This window comes from Octopus bimaculoides, chromosome 2 (assembly GCF_046866305.1).
Source record: "Octopus bimaculoides isolate indiv1 chromosome 2, ASM4686630v1, whole genome shotgun sequence".
NCBI classification, from domain to species: domain Eukaryota; kingdom Metazoa; phylum Mollusca; class Cephalopoda; order Octopoda; family Octopodidae; genus Octopus; species Octopus bimaculoides.
The window spans coordinates 9270596-9287447 of record NC_142929.1 but is presented as its reverse complement, the minus strand read 5'-3'; the positions used below and the strand labels follow the sequence as shown (position 1 = coordinate 9287447).

The following is a 16852-nucleotide window of genomic DNA, read 5'->3' as shown; positions in this document are numbered from 1 at the left end:
ATAGTCATTAGACTTCTAGAATATATTTCATTAAAACTCAGTAATGACTAAAACCGTTACAGAACATATTCATAAATCAATCGTTTGCCAATAATGAAACTTCTGAGCTGGCAGAAAAAATATAACTAATCTTCTTAAGGTTATTGTAGGTCACGTTATGTATGTGTGTATCTCTTATGCATCATTGATGAAAGCGGTTCTCCTAATAGGCAAAAATATACGTGTGTAAGGAGGCAAGCTGCCAGAATCGTTAGCGCGCCATCTAAAATGCTTAGCGGTATTTTGGCGGCCATTTTTACGTTCCGAGTTTAAACGTAAGCAGTGTCGACGTTGCTTATCATCATTTTGGGGTTGACTTTCACCATTTCGGTTAATCGACGAGGCCCTTCTCTCAAATTTCAGGCCATTGTGCTTATAGTGGAAGGGAATAATGTGTGTGTAAGAGAGAAAGAGAGAGAGATAGACACAGAGAGAGATAGACAGAGAAAGAGATAGACAGAGAGAGAGATAGATAGAGAGAGAGAGATAGACAGAGAGAGAGAGAGAGAGAGTGTGTGTGTGTGTCTGTGTGTGTGTGTGTGTGTGAGTGCATGTGTGTGAGAGAGAAAGAAAGAGAGAGAGAGAAAGAGAGAGAGAAAGAGAGAGAGATAGAGAAAGAGAGAGAGAAAGAGAGAGAGATAGAGAGATAGAGAAAGAGAGAGAGAGAAAGAGAGAGAGAGAAAGAGAGAGAGAGAGAAAGAGAGAGAGAGAGAAAGAGAGAGAGAGAGAAAGAGAGAGAGAGTGTGTGTGTATGTGTGTGTTTGTGTGTGCGTGTGTGTGTGTGTGTGTGTGTGTGTGTGTGTGTGTGTGTGTGTTGTCATGTCTGCTTAATATCTAGCGATATTCGGCTCCCTGTTTCTAATTATGTCAGATTCGTTCAATTTACGATGGAATGACATAGATTTAGATGCGTAGAAAACGGGCAAATAGCGAAAGTTATGGGGAAGTTTCGACGCAATCGCAACGGGACGCGAGAGTTGAGTATACACTGTTGTGAAGACGAAAAGATGACATTAAGCCGACGTCGAGGTTGCAATCTCCTTTTCAAATATTAATTCTCAAGCATTGTATGGAGAGAAAATATAGTGTTAGTATCTGTGCATAATGGTTATTGTATAAAATAAACAGTAGAGCATATTAGCTGATGTTTGCTGCCCAGTTTTAATGCCTAGAAACACACACACACACACACACACACACACACACACACACACACACACACACACACACACACACACACACACACACACACACACACACGGGAATGTGCGTGTGATGTGAAAATTTAAGAATTTAAGAAAACTTTCCTGATACATTCACAGCATTTGCACAATGCTTATTGAATTAATAATGACCCAATATCGATCAATAATTGTTAATTATATGGAAAACAAAGTTATTGAACAGAGTTTCCTGTAAGCGCTTTCGCTATCTACTACTACTTTTCAAACAGGGGATAGCCGTGGAAAACAATCTTTGTATGCTATATAAAAAACAAAAAAAAACAAAAAAACAAAGTGTGTAAAATACAATTCTTGCTTCATTGAGATACTAACCACAGCAGAGTGCAGACGGAACCATTACTGTTGAGATATGAAGTAAAAGCGAACTCTTATAGAATCAATAGTGTTTTTAACAACTTCCAGTTTCAGAGACATCATCTTTAGTTAGGATGGCAGTAGCCCAAGTGTTGTGGGTGAAAATGAGTGGTGTTGGCAGCAGGAATTTTTCCAAACAATCTTTGTTCTTTAACCTTTCAGCATTTAAACCGGCCATATCTGACCAAAATATTCTACAAGTTTTATGTCCAAACTGGTCAGTTGTGGCTTCTCACACCAACTCTACATTATCATTCTAAAAAGCTAACAGTCATTTCATCAATATCTCGAAGCTATAAGATAATGCATGATTAATTCAAAACAAGGTGAATAAATAAGCATTACTTTTGACAGAACAATGTGAAGGCTAAAGAGATCAGCAAACAATTACAACCCAGGTGCGAGGAAACGACTTTGGTGATTGAGAGATATCAAGCATTTGCTGTATGCAGGAGAAGGGAGGATATCATCGATATGTCTTTTGTCTTGTATCTTGTACTTGTTTCACTCATTGGACTCCGGTCATGCCGTGGCACTGACTTGAAGGGTTTAGTCGAACAAATCGATCCTAATATTTGTTTTTAAGTCTGGTACTTGTTCTGGTTATGTCCTTTGCCACGAGATGCTGGGCGACAGAGAGAGAGAGAGAGAGAGAGAGAGAGAGAGAGAAAGAAAGAAAGAGACTAGACATAATACATTTCTAAATCTCTCAAAGAGATTTATGCAGTAGCAGCACGATAGTATGTTGTCAATTTAATGTGACAGTCCGATGAAAGGGAAGAATGCTACTGCTATTTAGCCCTAGGAAACACCGTTTTCTGCTAGACTTGACACATTTCCTGTGTCCTTATGTTTTCAAAGTGGAGACAAGCACCTCCACCCAGCAAAACCAGCATCCAGAGACTAGTTTCAGAGTCATTGCTCATCATATATGTTTTCAAAGGCAGATAGGCATCGACAGGTAGCAAGCCATGCTACTCCAGACTGATGATGAGCAAGGACTCTGGAACTGGTCTCTGGATGCTGGTTTTGCTGGGTGGAGGTGCTTGTCTCCACTTTGAAAACATAAGGACACAGGAAATGTGTCAAGACCAACAGGAAACGGTGTTTCCTAGGGCTAGATAACAGTAGCATTCTTCCTTTCATGGGACTGTCACATTAAGGTAACAACATACTCTCACTTTAGAGAGAGAATAGTTTTCAGTTCTCAGAGAAAATAGTTTTCAGTTCTCAATCGTATGTGAATATTTATGTATGTGTGACTATATATCTTTGTTAAAAACACTAGCGTCTTTCAGAATTGTATTTTTAAGTCTTAAATTGTAAACAAATATTAAGGACCTAAAAATAGATCTACAAATATATTTCATTTCACATCAAATCACTGAACAATGTTTTCAATTATAAAGTAGGAAAGTTGTTGTGTTTATGTTGATATAGTGAATACCTTGTAAATATATATTTAATTATTTCCATGAAATTAATACTTTCATATAAAACTAAATCACTCATGTGTAAACGTTTAATGTTCAAAAATAGGTTTTAAACGAGATTTTATGAAAAGAAGTTAGAATTGGTTTTTAGTACACAACAGAAATGAAAATCTAAGCATTAATATAATTGACCAGTTCTCTCAATCAATTTTCAATTAACTGTGTCTGGTTTACGTGAGCATCTTCTATTCTTAATTATCAGGAAGCAATTTACTTACATACTATACGTCACATTAGATTTCTACAACATTTACTATAAATCCCATTAAAGGCCTGGGCTTTTCAGCCTCATAGTTTGTTTATATGCATTTAATTAACATTTCAGTGTGGTATTCGAAATCATTAATCGTCTGGTCATAGCTGTGCGCGCCTGAAAACTTTCCAGCGACTATAGAAATTTAGGTAGGTTTTCGTTGCATATCATCGGACGAAATGTATGTCAAATATTACAGATAAAAATCAATGATAAGAGAGAATTTCATTTTCCATTTACAAATATCCCTTTCGGAGAAGTAATCTCTTAAATTAGCAACGGATTACAGTAAATCTATATATAAATTAACATACATACATATATACAAACATTTACGCGCGCGCACGCGTGAGAGAGATAGTGTGTGTATGTGTTTGTGTGTGTGTGTGTGTGTGTGTGTGTGTGTGTGTGTGTTCTACAAGGCACCGGAACATTAGTTGACAGCTTTGCGAATGTCGCCAAATCTATTGGCTAAACAATCGGCTTGAGAAAGACAGGGTTTTGCAGCCAGCCAGCACGTGGACAGCCCAATCAGGATCTTATCACCATGGTAGATAATATCTTTCTAAATGTATTTCCAAAATTCTGCTCCGAGGGAAGCATCTTGTCAAACAATGCCCAGCTTGATTAAGAGATATCCCAGCGATTGTCTTTGAGGCAAGCAAAAACTGTAAGGAGATCATAGCGTCTACCAACAGTTGTGCTTACCTCACTCCTATATAGCTATGAAACACGGACATTGTACAGGCGCCATATCAAATAGTTAAACTCATTCCACAATCGTTGCCTTCAACTTAGAGGACGAAGTACCCTACACAGATCGTCTTGCAAGATGCGACATGCTAGGCATAGAAATCTTCCTTACCAAAGCTGAACCGAGATTGTTTGTCCTTGTGGTAAGCATGAAACACATTCTCTTACTTGAAGTCCTGCTTAATGATCAGCTTGGCTTTACTGACAGGCACCAAGGCCACTCTTCTCTTCCGTTATAAGGACATTGAAGACGTACATTAATATCTGAAAAGAGATTGGTAGCACTGAGTAGAACTCAGTTGAGAAACTCGCACTACAAGGCCATCTACTCCGAGGCAGCATGGCTCAAGACGTTGAGAGAGAAAAGTCTCCAGCATAAAGCCAGGTCCATTCTCTCCGCACTCCGATTACAGTGACCACCAGTGCAACATCTACAGCAGAATCTGCAATTACTGGAAAGTTCGATATTCTCAAATAACACGACACAAAATATTAAACGTGTGGTGTATATATAAATATATATAAATATAAATCTCTAATTACCTCCCCCTATCTAGAACTCTTCTTTTTCAGACTGGAACACGTTACAATGAAGTAGAGAAATTTGAAAAGACAACACGAAACCGGTTATTTCTCAAAATACAATGTTTATATACCAAAAAGATTTTATAACATTTTTCTAACATTTTTCTGACATAGTTTAAATATATACTTTAACCATGTAACACAAGCCTTCTGTAGTTTTTTCACTCTTATTGTCTTTTATATATATATATATATATATATATATATATATATATATATATATATATAGAGAGAGAGAGAGAGAGAGAGAGAGATAGATAGATAGATAGATATATTTCCTTTTATTATTAGTCACAATGAGGATTCTTAAAACTTGTAGGGATAGTTTTATCCAAGATACACTGGTTTAATATATTATATTTTGAAGAGATATTTCTTCAATGAATATCTTATATAAAATACCGTAAAATATCAAACATCATAATCGAGTTATAAAACAGAGAGATCTAATGGCTACAAATTTAATTATTAATTGATTAACATATTCACATTGAAAGGGAACAACTGTAGGTGAATGTTTTAATTGATTAATTAAGTAATTAATTAATTACTATCCATTAGATATCTCTGCTTTCTAACTCGGTAATATATATGCATCATAAGTTTATTATTTTCACATAAATATATATCTATGATAAGTTTATTTTCACAATTAAATCTTCGTAGTTTCGAAGCCCTTTGGTACGCAGTTTTAATTTTTTTTATTATTATTATTATTTGCCGTCAAATGTAACTGCGCTTGCGCGGTGGATTTGAAAAATTAGAATGTGTAAGTATGCAGCACGTTTATCTTCAGTGCTGCATAAATATGCGTTAATCTTAGCGCCCTTACTGAAGAAGCATGGATGGCAAATTAATTTATTTGCACATTAATGCAGAAACTCGAGTCAAGGAGTAACTATAGTAATATTTTTATTTTTCATTTCCTTTGAAATTACTCTTATTCCTGGTTTGGGATTTAACTGCCCTTTCTAGCATGTAAAGTGTCCTGTCACCTCTTTTGTGTATAACTACGCACACTATTTTATATGAAAAATATAGTGTCCATTGACTCTTTATTACCGCATACTGGCCACCGGTAAAACATTTCTCAAAATTTTCTACCCTTATATGTATATTATTTTCATGTACCAACATACATGTAGACTAGACTGGCGCGGTGTTGTTAGAATAACGAATGTGCCATTTGATCCTAGCTTATACGTATATACATAAATACATGTATGAACATATATACACACACATACACACACACAGATACACACACACACACACACACAAATTCACATACATACATACATACGTGTGTATACTTAAATTCAAATTATGCAAAATCAACAGTTCTGTAATGTAAACATTATTTTTACTTCATAATTCATGCGTTTTCGTCCGGGCAAAAGACATATAGTGTCAAAAAGCACAACATACCTCAAAGCTACATGAAAAAAAATACCCCAGAAGTGGCCACGAGAGCGACACTTACCGTATTTCGGTGAAGTTATTGCTTTTTATTGCCACATATTGGTTGCACATCCGAAATGACATCGCTAGTCTAAAATATATATGGACAGTGTACATTCAGACACACGTATATTACGCATACATACAAGTACATGTTTTGACTATTGAAGTCCAGAACACTTTAGTTTTACTGGTGAAACGTGCGTTAATTTAGCCAACCAGAAATTATGGCTTGTACATTATTGACAGCTCCTAATTCCTCTGATTTTGTTCTGAGAGAAAATATAGATTTACATTTCTAAGGTGCATTTTCCTATTCGCGCTAAAAAAACAGGAAATTACTTTGTAGATTTTGAGGAACTTATCTGTATATACTTGCTTTCATATTAATCTTGTAAATTAAGATCTGTTCATTGTATGCTGAATTCCGATCTATCGCAAATTTGTATTCACAAGGAACGTGCTGTGTTATTTTTGTGCTATTCAATCAAAAAGCTTAGGAGATGTGTGTATTTTTTGTTGGTATTTACGAGATAAGAAAGACATTTTTGTACATAATTTTTTCTTGTTACGTTAAAGAATAGTCTTGAGTATGCTACAACCTATAAATAATGATAATTTCCTATTATAGGCACAAGGCCTGAAATTGTGTCAACGGCCTAGTCAATTACAACGAGCCAGTTCTCAACTGGTACTTATTTTATCAAACCTGAAAGGATGAAGGGCAAAGTCAACCTCGGCGGAATTTGAACTCAGAACTTAAAGACAAACAAAATGCCACTATTTTACCCGGTGTGGTAACGATTTTTCTGGGTCCCTGCGTTAATAATAGCAATAATATTTTCTTCTATAGACACACGCCTGAGATTTTGGGGGAGATGCTAGTCGATCATATCAACCTCAGCGTTCGTGTAGTACTTATTTTATTGACCTCAAAAGGAAAGAACGAAAATAAAAACCTCAAGATAATTTGAATTCAAAACATAATGACGGACGAAATGCCGCTAAGCATTTTGTCCGCCGTGCTAACAATTCTGCCAAAAGAAGAAGAAAATGAACAGAGGAAGCAGTGATAAATGGATATTTAATAATACAGTTCTATATTTAAGAGATGAGGAATTATTTACATTATTTACATTTGACGGATATTTGTCTTCATCTTGTTTGTTGTTAACACAAGGTTTCGACTGATATACCCTCCAGCCTTCATCAGGTGTCTTGGGGAAATTTCGAACCTGGGTTCTCATTCCCAAGGTATTTTTCAATGTTATTATTATTATAATTATTCAGGTCACTGCCTGGAATCGAACTCGGAATCTTGAGGTCAGTAGCCCGCGCTCTTAACCACTACGCCATATGCCCGTGGCTATATTTAATAATTTCTTTATTTGGTTGTTGGCAAACGCGACCATTTGGCATGGAGAAAAAAGGAAATCGATATTTTGCTAAGTCGCGAGTCGAAACCACTACGAAAAACGTCGCCTTTACATTTTCATTCTCTACAAATGGTGAAGGCGCATAGTTCAGTGGTTAGAGCGGCGGGATCACACTCATGAGATTATGGATTCGATTCCCGAATCGGGCTGTGTTGTGTTCTTGAGCAAGACACTATTTCACGTTGCTCCAGTTCACTCAGCTGTAGAAATGAGTTGTGATGCCACTGGTGCCAAGCTGTGTTGGTCCCTTTGGCTTTCCCTTGGGTTACATCGGTAGCTTGGAGAAGGAAGACTGGTATTCATGTTGCCCGGACTTGTTGGCCTCGGAGGGTAACTTTCTAAGTCATTCATGACTGAAGGGGGTTTTTACCCTTACCCTCTATAAATGATATATTAAAGCTGTCTAAATCAAACAAAGATTTACGCTTTTACTTACTTGGACTCGTGTGAAGTTGAAAATAAATTATACGCATTTCTTTTGTCAAATTGCATTCCACTGCATGAAGAATGTAGCTAAAGTCAATTCAATCGAACGTATTTTGCTAGTGAGTCTATACAATGCAACCGCCAAATAGTTTTCAAGTAATTTAAAGATTAAACTCACTTAACAACGCTTATTTCCTTTTTAGTTCTAATTTGAATTACGTTTCCTTTTCTCCCCGTTGTTAAAAAAACTGTAAACCGCCCTCCTACTTTTCTTTTCTAATTGTTTAGTTTCGATTGATCAAAATGAATTGTGTGATGAACAAAACTATACGAGCACAAATTTATCGGGTTTTCTTGCAGAAAATATCCTTGGAAGCTCTTTCAATCTCATTTTGTATAAACTAGTCATGAGGTCTTTCTGTCATAAAACAAACTAACGAAATATTCAAATCTATTGCATTAGTAAAGGGAGAAAGGAAATGAGAATTACGAAGTCTTCAAATTATTCACAACACCATCATCACAGTTACCAGTCTCTTATTCACACATTGTTTTAGTCATGTTTGAAAGGTAAAAACTGTTTTCAGTTGAATGTGGGTTTAAAAGACAGAACATACACTAGTAGCAGAAATCTTTTCATTGCCGCTGCCACGCGTAGGAGAATGATGTGGCTAAAAAAAGAAAATCAATCCAGTGTCTAATTTTTTTTTGTCCATAAAGGCCCAAGAGTGGCTGTGTGTTAAGTAGCTTGCTTACCAACCACATCGTTCCGGGTTCAGTCTCACTGCGTGACACCTTGGGCAATTGTGGATTTGGTAGACGGAAACTGAAAGAAGCCCGTCGTGTATATATATATATGTGTGTGTGTGTGTGTGTGTGTGTGTGTGTGTGTGTGTGTGTGTGTGTGTGTGCTCCCAACATCGCTTGACAACTGATGCTGGTGTGTTTACGTCCCCGTAACTTAGCGGTTCGGCCAAACGTACCGATAAAATAAGTACTAGGCTTACAAAGAATACGTACTGGGGTCGATTTGCTCGACTAAAGGCGGTGCTCCACCATGGCCACAGTCAAATGACTGAAACAAGTAAAAGAGTATAGGACTAACAAAGGGAGGACAATACAATACATTTCGGGGCATAGAACAAATGAAAAGAAAGCATCAATCCAGTGTCTGAGAAACATAATGAATCTAACGATTTTGGGCCTATCCGGTTGAATTTAAAAAATTCTCAATGTCAATATACGTCTCGGTTTTAATGGATTTTTACAAAAAGAAAAGAAGTCAAAGAAAAACAGAATCAAAGAGACAATAACCAAGAATATAATTTGCAAACCAACTGGTCAAGTAACAATTTTTCAAATGTTTTATTTGTGTGAAATAAACTGCAGTATACCTGCTGCTGTTTAAACAGATTTCAGAAAAGTAATATTAATGTTGCTAGTGAAAGAATTTATATTTATACATTTGGAGCTGTTATATTTCAAATAAGTCGAAACCGATAGCTCATTCAAATAACATTTAATGCACAATTTAAAACGTTTAACCATATGACTTTAATAAAGCCACGAAACTTCTAGGTTTTGAGAACTTCAGAATCTGTCGAGAACTAACTTTAAGCAACCAAGACCGATAGTAACTTTACAAATAGCATAGCTGTCATTTGCAACGTTTTTGCGAGAAAGATTTTCTTTAAACTATAAAACAATATTTTGCTTTCTTTTTTAAAATTCAATCGTTAGCCATATATTTACTAGAATTACATTAAGAAACGTCTGGCAATAACCCCGCCGCCACCACCACCACAGGTTTATCAACATCCATTCAGTTAAAGCAATTTAACAGTCGGATTGTTTCACGGGTTCGATTCTATCGGTTCCATGGGGGAGATTTAGTCAATATTATTTTGACCACAGGAAATCACATATCCACATTAAAAATAAATAATTTTTTTAAAAAATTTCTTAAGCTCAGAATCATAATTATTTATTCGGGATAGGGAGCTTAAGTCAAAAATATGAACCCAGTGCCTGAAAAATAATTCATTTGTTGAACATGGAATTTGCGAAAGACTAAGTTGCTCTCAGCGAGATTTGAAATTAAACACAAAGAGCGCGCAAAATAAAACGAAAGTGCAAAGGACTTGAGCTTATTTTCAACGATTGTGCAAATCCATCTTGTAGGTTTAATGATGATTTCAAATGTTGGTACAACGTCAGTAATTTTGAGGGGAATGAGTCTATTCACCGCAGTACCTGATTGGTATTGTTATCGAACCGGAAAATGGTGAAAAGCAATGTTAACTTCGGTGAGATCTGAACTCAAAATGTAAAGAGCCGAAAGAAATACTGCAACTTTTTACAACATTAACGACCCAAAGCTTGCTAATTAAGGCAGCGAACTGGCAGAAACGGTTAGCACGCTGTGCGAAGTGTTTAGCGGTATTTCGTCTGTCTTTACGTTCTGAGTTCAAATTCCGCCAAGGTCGACTTTGCCTTTCATTTCGGGGTCGATAAATTAAGTTCCGGGGTTGATCTAATCGACTGTCCCTCCTCCCCAACAGTTTCGGGCCTAGAGTAGAATAGAAAGCTTGCCACTTTTAACAATCTTAATAATAAAGAGATTTTATAATAATCTTTTCTACTGGAGGCACAAAGGCCTCAAATCTGTGGGGAGGGGACTAGTCGATTACGTCAACCTAGTATTTGACTAGTACTTAATTTATCAACTCCGAAAGAATGAAAGGCAAAGTGGACCTCAGCGGAATTTGAACTATGAACATGAAAACGGACGAAATATCGCCAAACATTTTCCCCGGAGCACTAACGATTCTGCCAGCTCGCCGCATTAAAGGATTTTTTAATAATACTGTTGATGTAACTAGCATTATATAGGGGATAGATATGAAGGTAGTGTCGTAGCATGTATAATCACAGGGAGTCATTGAAAGAATTATAAATTGCTATTGAAGAGACTAATCTTAGCTTTTTCTATGGCAATATATCTATCTAATAGATTTCGACATACTACTGATAAAATGCATTAAGGCTGTTCCGGATTTGAAATGAAAATTCAGATATAAAGTCATAAAGTGCAAAAAAAGTTTTTTTCGGAAAGTATGTACCACCATTCCTCAGAATTTTTTTTTTTTTTTTTTTTTTTTTACATTGGAGTTACAATGAAAAACCTGCCAAACCAAATTGATGCTCAGATACTTTGTTCATGTGTTGTTTATTACAGTTTAATGATTAAGGGAAAGATGCAATGAAGAGTTGTGGATATCTTTTTTCCCGGTTGAATTTAGTATGTGAGGAGAAAGAAAAATCCAGACACTTTTTAGATTCATTTTTCATTTTGGAATATACACTCGACATTAGTTTCCTTACAGGACAAAATTTTATTTAGTCTCTAGGGTATGTAGTTTTAATACATTTTTCCCTTATTGGCCTCAGAAAAATGTTATTTGCACGGTTAACCCAAAAGTGCGGAGAAATTTAATATAAAATCATTAACGAAGGAAAATGGTTTAATACAAAATGACGCTCGGAAATGTTTACTCTACGTACAAAAATGACTTTATCGAAAGAGCTCAATTTCAGCACACTAAAAACTATATATACAGGTTTGGCCAAAAGTAAATCAAAATTCCATCAATACTATCTGCAATTCTGTATGGACTCGAAAGGAAAAAGGTGTCGCTCAAGAAGGACTTCAATTTGAACAATTTTCACGTTTCATATTTAGATTAAATTCATTCAGTTAAATAAATTTTGGAATTCCACGGTTTTGATTTACTGTCAGGTGACTTTAGAGCAACACAGTAGATATACAATATATATATATATATATATATATATATATATATTAAAAGTGACATGAACGATGGTTAGGCAATAACAAAAAGGATTTATTCCAACTGGAGAACTAATATGACTACCAAAAAATATGTTCAGGTATACATTGAACTGGGAGATTCCTTGTGATCAGTAATTTCTTCAGTAGTTAATTTTTAAGTTAAAAAGAAAACCGGTGTTTTATGTATCCGAGTAATGAAAGAACGAGACCCTGGCAGCTAACATGAATTATAAAGAATCTACTCCATACCTGCTGAGTAGAATACAAATTTATACATTTCTCCGAGTTGTAAAATGCATGCATCCAGCTTTTGATTATATTACGCACATTTTACTGTTAAAGGAATGAATATAGAAAACTACACATTTATGATTTATAGGACCTTGTTCAAACAGAGTTTAAATAATTCTGGTAAAGATGAAAACTGTATAAAGAAACAAAACAATTTATGAAACGAGTCAGGAAAATTGTACGCTCTGCCGGCCATCAGCAGATGAAACATTTACAAGCTTAAGTAGCATATTGTGTATCGGGCTATACGCATGTGACGCAGAAACAGCGGTATTGTAAAATTTCCCCAAATACCTAGTGTACTGTTTAATTGCACCGGTCAGCAGAATCGTAATCTTCAGTTAACTGGTGTGCATGTAAAATGTAAGATATTCAATAAATAAATCAATACCAAATTTAAGCTACCAGAATTGATATTGTTAACTACAACTATTTAGGTTGTGCTTCTGCGTGGTTAACCAACAATGACAGCAGTAAAAGCACAAAAAAAAAAAAAAAAAAAAAAAAAAATCCTTTCGCACCATTATGACCGGAATGGACGTAGGATTATAGTCATCAGGCCCCTCCTGAATAGGGTCCTTTCTGGCTGGATACCCAAACATGACCAACTGAGAGAACATTACCCAACCATTTTGGTCTACACCTGCTGGTTGATTCGGCTCGAAGAATCCATTTCGTGATTCTTTCCTATAAGGTTTTAATATGTCCGTAGTACCGAAGTTGAAACCTATCAATACAGAGAAATGGAAGCTCCCAAGTTTCCGAGCCAGGGACCCTGTCGAGTAACAGGACTCCAGAGAGCCTTCGAAGGAATCTCATTTCGGTCGCTAGTATTCATGATCCTACTTTCTCTGTCATTGTCCAATATTCATGATCATAGTTGAGGATAGGTACGAACACCGAATTGAAGATGGCGATTTCTTTTCTTCAATGCCCCCTCCGTTTCTAAGGATCGAACTACTGCGTCAGATCTTGCAATCATAGCATTCATTTCAGACTTCTGTCTTATCGCTCGTGAATAGGTCTTCAAGATATTATTTGAACTCTTCCTATCACTTGTCTCTGATATTCCACTAACATGCCGAGCACAGAGAAACTTTAAGAAGGCTAATAAAAAAGATATATGAGGTGAATTGACACGTAGGTTTTTAAATATATAATGTAAAAATGCATTTTCTCTATTATATGAAAGATAGAAAAATACAGAAATTTAAATCATACTTTAAGAAAAGGAAAACAAGAGAAAATTTACAAGGTGATTACCTTAAAAAAAAATCATTGCAATTTTAGTAATCGGCAAAGTGATATTAATGAGAAATTTGAACCATATCATGCAAGTTTATACTTAAACAATATCAATATGTAATGTGCCATGTATTTCAATTTATGAAGGAATTTCGAAATTGCTTTTTGTAAAACTCATGTAAACGAAATGAATTGAAAGTTCTTACTGCTTTTACGAAGGTGTAGGTTTCTCAGCAGGGATTCAAGTGTGCCATATACTCGAATATAAGTTAATGAGTGATTACACACACTCTTTTCATCACCAACTGAGATCTAAATGTTTAAAGAAAAATCAGGGAGGGGAAGAGTATATTCAATGTAACCATTTATCACAAACTGCGATGTTATAAGATTCTAATTTTCGCGATTGTTATTGTTGGAAAATGAATGGCATTGTTATGGAGTTCGCATTTTAATACGAACAGTAAGAAAAAGCAGTGTCTTTAAAAATGTCAATTCCTACATTCGGCAAATGATATTCAACTTGCATATGGGAAATTTATCTGTAATTGGATAAAAATTCGTTATTAAGCATTACTTCATAGAAGGTGCTACAGAGAGAACTAGGTGAAAAGTGCTCGGTACAAAAGAATATATAAAAACAAACGTAGTAACAACATGTGATAGCCATTTAGATGGAATGTTAAATATCAGTGGACAGGACAACTCACCTTGTTGGTTGTATATATGCATTGTCAATACGAGTTACGTTGATATAATGGGCAAACAATGAAGTCACAGCAGCACGTTCATTTATGGTAATAATATAACCTATACGTTGCCGAAAGTAAAACTATAAACAGCGAGATTTGATCACTGGTCACCATTCATCTACGTATATTTACAATGGTTATAGCTACAATGGTTTTAATGCCAATTAGTCCTGCATTTATTAAGAACAAACAGATTGCTAAGATGTGAAAATGGAAGCATTATCTTTGAAAAAAAAAGACATTTTCCGAAGTATTCTGTCGGAGTGTTAAAAAAAGGGGGGGGAAACAAATCAATATTTAAGATTTTTATAAAATATTCTCAGATATTTTATTTGTTACAAATGAATATTTACAAAAGTGAGTCATTACAGTGACTAAAGAAAGGCAATTTATTTCTACGAAGGCACTCTGAACCCTTTTATTAAAACCCCTTTAAGTTCACGATTAAAAATAAAGTACAAATTTTAGGGTTCTGAGCCCTCTGAAGAAATCAAGTCTTCAAATAGAACAATCAACCGATTGATATTTTCTGAAACCGTATCCACTTCACTTTTGGAATTTCTCCATTTATAAAATTCAGTCGTCCAGTCGAGAACGGATGCAAGACTTGTATTTAGTTGTGTATATTTGAATAATTGAAATTTAAAAGGAGTAAAAGCACTTCGAACCGTGTGCAAATGACAAAGAGTTTTCAATTCCTGTTGAAAAACTTGATTATAAACATGACTGCATACTAAAGTTGCATATATCTTAAAGAAAGTTTCTCGATCATCGTAACATTTCAAATCGGCAAAATACAGGTCAGCAAATAAAACTTCTAAACTTATACCACAAAAGATATTTTGGTACATTTTATGCGTTGTGACTTTTAAAAGACAATCGTTTCATCAATGTACATACGGTGTACAATACTCGGTAATTGATTAATTCTGTTTTGTATGCGATTGTGGTAGAACAAATGTTGAAGTTATACAGATTGACCGCGTGGAAAGTTTAGGGGTTTCGATTATTTCTATAACGAGCGGATTTGGTTTCTCAAGACAAGATACATAAATTTTTGAGTTCGTATGTGTAGGCTTTTCTTCATAAATCCTTCCACTAAATGGTTCCATAGAGCGAGTGTCGCAGACATTCTTTTCATCAGAATGGCAAATACCCATTTCTATTTGCTCGTTCCTCGCAGCTGTATTCTTCTTCAAGAACTCTTGCCGGTTGACCGATAAACTATTTTGAAAACAGTGACCGAAAGTACACAAATTAAATTTAGCTGATTATAATTTAAATAACACACATACAAGTGAGCGTAACATGATTATCAGATTATCTTATTTGCATAAAATTCGAAGTAGTAATATCAGTTTAGTTAACTGGTAGCCATGAAGTACGTGTTCTAGGCGGAAGAGTCCCACAATGTAGTTTCGATTTTTACTTGGATGTATTTCGTTGAAGTTTACGTTCGAAATGTATTTTATAAATTGGATCATTGTAATATATCTTACTCCACTCTCATAAAATACTTTTTCTTGGTCAACATAAACTATAATGAAGAAAAATAGTTCGTTAAGAGTTAGTTGAACATAATAAAAAACATATTTATCTTTGAGGAAAAATATTGTTTTACCAAATACCATGTGAAAGTAAAAGTTAATGCCTTTTTTCCACCTCGTTATTGACAAAACAATACATTATTTCGAATATGAGGACGAATATTGATTTCTAACAGTAGCACGCTGACACATTTTAAAAGAGATATTGTCGATTATATCTGCATTAGTAATTGGCAGGTTATCATTTTATAGAATTCGTAATGATGAGGCAAATGTCGATTTTGAGTGTATTGGAAAAAATACTGAAAATATTATAATGTGCAATAATCACTATACATTGGAGATAAATTTCGGGAGTCTATTTCTGCATTGCATGTTACGAGTGATAACGTTTATTTATGGGCGTTCAAAAGCTACAATTTAATAAAGAATCGACTATTATGATTGTAATATAAACTACATTAGACGTTATAAGCATCAATTTGAGACAGAATAAGAGGGTCACTGACAGTTTTGAAAATAGATGTCTATCACTGATGATCGACCGGCAAGTTATAAACTTGTGATTCGAGACGTAGTATTTGACCTGCTTTTATTTTATCTCGCAAACTGGTTGTCATAATGTTGAGTATTATTTAAAATGCGATTAAGATTTCTTTCTACTTTTGAGGCCAGAAATTTTGGGTGAGTCGGCTAATCGAAATATTATTCAATAAACTAATTTATAAAGGACAACCTGTGACTAGAAAATTTTGGGGTGTCCTACTACCATTAATCCAGTTTACAGAAGAGGTGATAATCTTGACTTAGGGATGAGCGTCGATCTAGAAAATTTGCAATTTTAATATTATGCTCAAAATGTATTAATAAGCTGAAAGTATTTTGTTAACCTTTCTAAATCAGAAAATGACTACAATGCTATCATCTCTATGTAAATCAGGAAAAGATTTATTCAATTTACACAATAATTATAGATAAAATAAATCGGTCGCCTACGCCAAATCCGAGGAAATAATTGCAATATGAAAATTGTTGATTCTGGATTTTCTTGTCAGTAGACATACTAAAAATAATTAGGATATTTGTAGCTGTGGATATAACATAGTTTCATCCTGCGATA

General features: G+C 35.0%; 2 long non-coding RNA genes across 4 annotated transcripts in view; one reads left to right on the top strand and one right to left on the bottom strand.

Annotated features, from left to right (window-relative positions):
* The window catches only part of LOC106876595 (uncharacterized), a 92422-nt gene that overhangs the window by 36768 nt on the left and 38802 nt on the right, over positions 1-16852 (top strand). The gene's annotated exons all lie outside the window — the stretch shown is intronic.
* On the bottom strand, positions 10205-16465 carry LOC149136866 (uncharacterized). The gene is made up of 2 exons (XR_016238151.1): positions 14144-16465; positions 10205-13975 (listed from the first exon to the last, which is right to left on the bottom strand). It is a non-coding gene; the product is annotated as an uncharacterized LOC149136866 (long non-coding RNA).